Below are 8,137 nucleotides of genomic sequence, written 5' to 3'. Positions count from 1 at the left end.
TATGGCGATGTGAGGCGGCTCAAGGGACCTGAGCCATGGACCTGTCGTCGGGAACATTTTAGAGTCTGTCGACTTCCGGGGAGGGTCGTTTAAAGTGCATTAGACTACGTAAGGAGGCTCGCCAGCCATAAAAAGAGATCATACCTGAGACTTCTTCTCGAGATGCTTTTGGAGGTGCATAGGAGCTAAGGCTAAGCGTAGGAGCTAAGGTTAAGACCTAAAAGATATGTAAGGATTGGTGCTAGGGTGTGGGGCCCTAAACGAAAGCATCAATGGGAAGGAGGCCCGAATATAAGTTCAAACTAAGGGGGTAACTAAGGCTCGAGTGTAGGAACTCTACGGGTTTGGGAACTTCTGGAGAACGCCACCTTTATCGCACTCCGCGGGAAAACAAGAAATATTGTGAGTAGCAGGACACAGGCGGGAACTGCTGGGAGAAATATGCTTGGGGTTGTCTTCAAACAAACTTCGGAAGAACTTGAGAAGGACGATTGTATATCGCGAACTCTCGTGTCGGAAAACCTTATCAGGAACTTATCTCCATGTCTCGAGAGGGATTGTCGATCCGCTTACTCTCGCTGGGGGATATAATGAAGGAACCTTTCTCCATGTCTCGAGAGGGATTTTCGATCCGCTTACTCTCGCTGGGGGAAAATAATGAAGGCGTGTCGAAACACCTGTGAAGGACTACCCGCTCGTTGTGACAAGCAAAGTCTTGGAAGCGATAAATAACGCATGATAGTCTGCTGTTGGCTTAGAAATGCGGGTCTGAACGAAAGATAATCCTCAAACGGACCAAAAAAAGATAAAATGGCATCGAGGAAGAGGCGCACCAAAGATGGGCCCACAAATAACGAACTCATCACGAATTTTTGAAAACTCGTATGGAGGGAACACCAGGAAGAGGCGCAGCAAGAGCTGCGTCTCTTGGAAGAGGCGCAGCGCCTGCTGCATTTGTTCCTGGAGGTGTCTTTTCTGCGTAAAAACGCGATAAACATAGGGTTTTAATTCATTTGTTCGAAACACAAATTCCTCAATTTCTCTCTCAAATCTTAACCATTTCCGCCAAAATTTGATCCAAAAAGCTTGCATTCATCATGACTAATCGAGGTATGTATATCATTCTTGCATCAATCTTCTATATTTTGCTTAATTTGGATCGAAAAAATTAGGGTTTTCAACCCAATTAATTCGAAAATTTGGGGCTTTTCCCCCAAATGGATTTACCTTATAAAATTGGTATTAGAAACGGATAATTGGTAATATAAGGAACATAACCATGTGTTTTTTTCGAATTTTCGTTGAGTTTTGAGCATTTGAGTGAAATTGAGACGGTTTCACAGCTAAACCGCAAATTGCTTCGAAAATAGTCTTAGGATTGCCCATTTGCGACGAAACTTGGTATTTGGGATCCTTGGATGATGGGTAAACTTCCTACCATCTCGGAATTTTGGTTTGTGACGGCTTTTTCAGGACACTTTTCTAGGGCATAATCGCCGTTATAACGAAATGCTGTCGAAATTTCGACTCGAACCCATGACTAGGCTTCAACTTAGGCTTGACTTGACCCTAATTACCACATGAGTGATCAGGTTTGTGAGAATATGGCCAAAGATGGCGAGAAAAGAGCGATTTCAGGGCTTCCGAAAGCTCGAAAATCCCTTAACTAAGGCTCGTCGTCACGTGACGCGGCCTGAATTTACTTTAACGTTGCAGGTGATGAGGCTTCTACTTCTGGGAGAGCTCCCATGGAGATAGACATTGCTGTTGACCCTTCTCGTGCCATCGAGGAGGCTTTGGAGGAGGCTTTCACCGCTGCGGTTATGGCTGCTGGGGACGAGGTCCATGAGGAGGAGGCTGTTGAGGAGGAGGAGGCCCCGAGGTGGGCCAACGTTGGACGAGGAGGTCTTCACTGAGGGGAGCACCCGCGTGGGCTGAGACCTGGGACAGCAGGCACTTGCTTTGGGCTGCGGAGGGTCACCTGTCCTACAGGACGGTGAAGAGCTTGGTAATCTTGAATTCATTACTCATCACTCATCTTCTTTCATTCGATTTGTTCATACCTTATCCAACTTTCATTCAAAACTAAAGATAGCTTTTTTGTTTCAAATCACAATAGGAGGCCGGGAACATCAGGTCGTTCTCGGGTTACACGACGGCGATGGAGTGCTACGAGCGGCTGTCGGCGGAGGAGCGCGCCATGATCGAGCGTGGAGCGTTTGGTGCCTTGGTGCAGGCTTGGAGGGATATCGCGGAGAGGAAGCTGCGGGCTAACCTTAGCCTGGTCCGCGCTTTCTTGGACCGATTCTGGGACACGACTTCCACGTTTCACATGCCTTTTGGTGAGGTGGGAGTCACGTTGGAGGACTACGGCATGATTTCTGGTCTGCCATGTGGGTTTGAGGTTGTGGAGTGGCCGGAGACTGCCATGAGGGTGGACTCGGTCAAGGCTAGGAGGTTGATCGGCTGGAACTTGTCGCCGAAGGTCACATAAAGTCCTGGTTTGGTGCCCGCCTATGTCCGAGACTACTTTGCGGGAAGACCCGGCCCGGTGACGATTGACGGAGAGAGACGACTCCTCCTCCCCGTCACCGAGCGAGGGCTCGTTTGTGGCTTTGGTGGTTTCTCGTCTTCGATCTACCTCGGAGACAAGGGAGAGAGGTCATCGACGGCTTATTCCCTTCCTTTCGACCCGAGCTCCCTAGGGCGTTGGGGCCGGTCATCTGCTGGTTTTGCGGTCCTCATCCGCTTCATGAGGGCCATGGTTCGTCCGGAGTGATGGAGAAGGGGACTTCTCCCCGGTGCTTTGTCGGCCCTGGATCGCTTGGAGGTATGAACCTTCATTTGGATTAAAATCAATTGTTTTCCTTATCAAATTACGAAAGATCGTCATTGACTATCTCGCTTTACAGGCGTGGGTGTACTCCTACTTTCCGAGCCTCTCGCCCAAGAGGACGGAGCCGCTGGAGAAGGCCTATCCCGTCGTGAGGGATTGGGTGATGTGTAGGATGAGGAGCAAGCGTTCCTCTCACGGTGTTTACCGGCGGGACGTGAACGCTCTTCAGCTGAACAACGTGAGCATCTCACTTATATTCATTTTTCTTCTATATTGCCTTTAATCGATCATAAGAATGATTCCTTGTTTGTCTTGTCCCAGTGGGTGCCCAGGCCTTGGGCGGAGTACGCTGAAGCGCCTCCTTTTGTGGCTGAGGTCCTTCGACCTAGGAGCTCAAGCCGGCTGCTGAGAGGACGTCGATGGGTCATGTGTGCTACTGGGCGAGCGCTTGGCTCGTCGGTGCTCCGGGATGTGTTGACGGTTCCCATCGACCCTCCTAGGACGATATTCGGGGCCTTCTAAGGCCGAGAGGAGGCCGACTTGGTCAAGGCGTTGGTGGTGACGCCCTCCTTCTTCCTGGTGAGGACTACTCGGCGTTCCTTTACGAGAGGTTGGCGTACTGGCCGGTTGTGGTGAGCATCTTTACTCTCCTTTATCCTTGATTTTGAGAATATGATGAAAGATCGTCGATTAATGGAAAACATTTGACCTTGCAGGAGGTTGAGGCGCGGGTATCGAGCCCCCAGAGTACCCCGAGACCCTTGAGTACACTGACGCGACTGGGACGACGATCTCCGAGCTGCGTGACTTTCACGTGGTTGTGACGGATGCTGGCTTGGACGATTGGCAACATCTGATTCGGAGGGTGAGCCTCTAATTTGCATGATTTTTGTGTAAGAACACATTTGGTTGAACTTATTCAATTATTGAGAACTTTTTTTTGAAAATGCAGGTTGCGCCATCTCGGTTCGTGGCGTTATGGAGGGTGGCCAACCGGCTGCGAGCTACTGTCGTCGAGGCACTTGTCGGCGGTCGAGGTCGTCAGGTATGAACCTTGTGTCTATTTCATTTTTGAATTTTGATTTTCCAACTTCTCTTGTAATTGCTTGAAACGATTGACATTAGCCAATTTTGTTGTTTACAGAGGGACCGTGAGCTGGAGTAAGAGTTGGCTCAGTCTCGGGAGGAGACAGCTCGCTTGTTGAGGGAGCTCGAGGTTCGCGACGCCGAGGTTGATGCTCTCGCGGCAAGAGTTGCGGAGCTGGAGGGCGACCGGCAGTAGTTTTGCTTTGTTGTTTGTATCTTGCACATTTGTACATTTTGGACCTTTATTTTGGACATTTTGGACTTTGCTTGGGGCTCGAGCCCCCAGTTTGTTGTACATTTCCCTTTTTTGTTGTATATATGATGGCCTGAGTGCCTTTGCTGCTAGGTTGCGTTGCTTGTACCTGCAGGTTAGCTTTGAACAGGTTTGGTAGATGACGATTTATGCCGTCATGCTGCCGAAATTTACATAGAAATCACGTAGAACATACATTTGTATATACACACGACCTGAATTAGCGCAAAACGAATGACTCAAAAGAATGCGAAAATGCAAGAGAGAATGCAAAAATGCAAAAAATTTGCCGGAAATGGAAATGACCGGACGGTAGGGAGGGTTACCCCTAAAAAAGAAAAAAATAGAAACCTATAAGTTAGAAATGAAATGATTAAAAAAAGAAATAAAAGAAATATATAAGTGAAATATACAAGTTTTGAAATGAATTAAATTACAATGAAAATTATTTCCTAAAATGAATTACATTAAAATGAAAATTATTTCCTAAAACGAAAATATACAAGCGTGTTAGAATGACGGGAATGCTGATATTGCCTCGAAATGCGTGCCCGCGGAATTAGGAAACATGGAATATGGTAATTTCCACGTATTTACCAAAATAATAACCCGTAGGAATAGGAAATTATTCGTCAAGGAATTTAGGAAAGATCCAACGCGGAAAATCACAGAGACCTTGCTGAGGAAGAGGCGCATGAGTCGCGTCCCTTTGAAGAGGCGCAAGAGTCTTTGCGCCTGTTCCCAGTGTGTCTCGCTTCTGCGATTTTAGGAAACAGAGTTTAGTATAAATAGAGACGTCGATAGAGTTTTTATTCACACAATTCTCCCGTCTCTTCTTCGTCTTATTACATAAAATTCTTAATATAATCACTCATCATGAATACTTTGGAGATTCGCCTAAAAGAGTGGACCAACGAGTTTTCAAACATGGAGAAACACGACATGGGCGCCTATAATCTTGGATCTTTGTTGAGTTTGAAGCTTATCAAGGTTGTCAAACCATTCTTGGATGCTTGTCTTGATTACTGGGACCCGAATTATCATATTTTTGCTTTCCCCGGAGGCGACATTTGCCCATTTCCTGAAGAAATTGCTGCGATCGGTGGGTGGGATCCAGAACACTTGCCTGCCATTCCTTCTACTTCGCAAGGGTATAAGAGCAAATTTAGAGACTTGCTTGGATTGACTAGAATTGAGGTGGACCGTTTAGTGACCTCGAAGGGAGTGGGAATGTTGGACTTCATTGACCGATTCATTAACAGGGCCGACCCCACCGTTTCTTATGTTGCTAGGCGAAGGGCATTTGGATTTTGTTTGTTGCATGTGTATGTCCTCCAAGGGCGTGTTGATGAAGACTTGAGAGGTGATCCCCGTCTTCTGGGCCTAGTTGAGCAAATAGAGCTGCGCAGGAGCCCAGCTTGTTTATGCTTAGGAGAGATCCTGTTGGGCTTGGATAATAGGAAAGCCAATCGTGACCTACCGTACTTGGGAAGTCCCGTTATTTTGCATGTAAAAGAACATTTTCTCTTTTCTTTTTTTTTTTTTTTTTTTGTTCTAATACCCGCTTTTGGTAGGTTTGGCTTATGGAGCGTCTTCGATTGATCGAGCCCCCAGTTCATGTTCCTTCTTATTATGCTCGTTCGATTGCAATGAGGACCAGGCTTTACATGGTGGACTTCACTCGAATTTGCAATTATTGGGAGAATAAATTGAAGAGTGATGATGGCCCCTTGATTAGGTGGATCGTACCATGGTGGCACCTCAAATCACATCCGGAGTGTCTTCCTTGGATCCTACTCGATCTGTGCGCATTCCCGGCTTGGAATTCATGGTGTGCATCTTCCCGAAAGGCGATGAGACAGGTTGGACTAAAGCGGATTTATCCCGGCTTGACAAAAATCCCCCGCAGACTGCCGTGGCGCTTACTACTGAGAGTCGAAGGGAGTGGGCCATTAAATGGGCCCAAAGAAACGTGTGGTTCTTGAACTCTTCTGCTAATGCCTTATAGGTGTCGGATTCTTATCTGCGGTGGAGGAAAGCTACTACTCCGGAAGAGCGCGAGAGATTGAGGAAGCGCGAGCCTGTTGACTACAAGGTGCGCGAGGTGGAAAAGGAGAAAGATAAGCATTTGACTGAGGGAGAGGAGGAAGCCGGGTTTCGAGTTGTTCATCCTGCGAAGAAACCGAAGACCTCTCTTGTCGTGGACAAAGTGATTGACAAGAATGGGAAGCCTAGGCCTCGAGAAAGACCGTTGGTGATTAGGTCCGAAGTGGCGCAGGAGCGTCCGGCTCGAGGTCGTGACAAGAAATATGACAAGAATGACAAGGGCAAAGGGAAGATGGAGGAATAGCCCAAGTCTTTATTATTATTTATTATTATTATTATTGTTGTAATAAAAAGGTGGGGTTTTTAGAATCCTAGCCTATTTTTATTTTTATTATGTAGCGTATTATTATTAGAAAATGAATGAAATAAAAAAGGTTAATTGGTTATGAAACCGTTGTGATTTTCCATTTATTATTCTTGTCGAATTCCAAATGCGATGCAAATGTCCTTCTATTTACATTTTAAAATAATGGGTTGTATCCTTTGAAGGATTGCCTACGTATTCATTAAGAAAATGAAATCAAACCCTTGTGCGTAGTTCGGGTAAATGTAAAAGAATAATTGTTCTAAGCAAGAGCTTGTAATGAACTTAGAAAATAAGCATGAGCTTTTTGCTTACTCTGAAGGTGCAGTTTAGTTTATTCGATGCAAATGTCCTTCTATTTACATTAGCTTATTTCAGCTTGGCCAGGGGCCGTTTATTTAGTGCCACAAGAGCGACACGTGAGGTTACGCGAGGCGCGTTTTTGTTCCAATTCTAGGCATAATACCGTTTTAGTTGGTCGAGGTTTGTCGGGTTGGAAAACTCATTCCCATCTAGGTCTGTGATTCTAACCGCACCCCCTGGAAGTATGGACTTGACTAGAAATGGCCCGGCCCAATTAGGTTTGAATTTTCCCCGTGGGTCGACAGGTAAAAGATCTCTAACCGACTTGAGTACTAAGTCTCCTTCCTTGATGTTTCTTGGCTTAACCCTTTTGTTGAAGGCTCGTTTGATACGTGCTTGATATGTTTGGACATTATTCAAGGCGCGTAGCCTACGTTCATCCAGGAGGATGAGTTCTTCATATCTATCCCTCTTCCAATCGGCTTCCAGGATTTGACTTTCGAGTAAAATACGCAAGGATGGTATCTCTAGCTCGACTGGCTGTACAGCTTCCATGCCATAGGTCAGATAGAAAGGAGTGGCCCCATTAGGCGTCCTAACAGATGTGTGATATCCCCACAAAGCAAAGGGTATCTTGCTTGGCCAATCTCGATAGTTGTCAATCATTTTCTTGAGAATTGTGACAACGTTTTTGTTTGCTGCCTCTACCGCGCCATTAGTCTGTGGTCTATAGGGCAAAGAGTGGTGATGCCTAATTTTGTACTTGGCTAGCAATTGCTCAGTCTCAGCTTGGAAATGTGATCCATTATCACTAATGATCTCATGTGGGCAACCGTATCGACAGATGATGTTGTTTTGTATGAACTTTGCCACGTTTTTGGCCGTAAGACTAGTGTAGGAAGCCGCTTCTACCCATTTGGTGAAATAGTCGATTGCCACTAGGATGAAACAGTGACCTCCTGTTCCGACTGGGGTTATCTTCCAGATTATATCGATTCCCCAGGCAGAAAATGGCCAAGGAGATGTCATCGTATAGAGCAATGAAGGAGGGACATGTTGTACATTCCCGAAGATTTGGCAATTGTGGCAATGTCTTACGTATTTGATGCAATCGGATTCCATTGTGGTCCAATAATACCCCAAACGTGTGATCTTCTTTGCCATCATGGGCCCACTCATGTGAGGACCACATTCTCCATCGTGGACTTATTCCATCACTTTCCGTGCTTGTGAATGATCAAGGCAACGT

Source organism: Silene latifolia, chromosome 4 (assembly GCF_048544455.1).
Source record: "Silene latifolia isolate original U9 population chromosome 4, ASM4854445v1, whole genome shotgun sequence".
Classification (NCBI taxonomy): domain Eukaryota; kingdom Viridiplantae; phylum Streptophyta; class Magnoliopsida; order Caryophyllales; family Caryophyllaceae; genus Silene; species Silene latifolia.
This window is presented reverse-complemented; position numbering follows the sequence as displayed.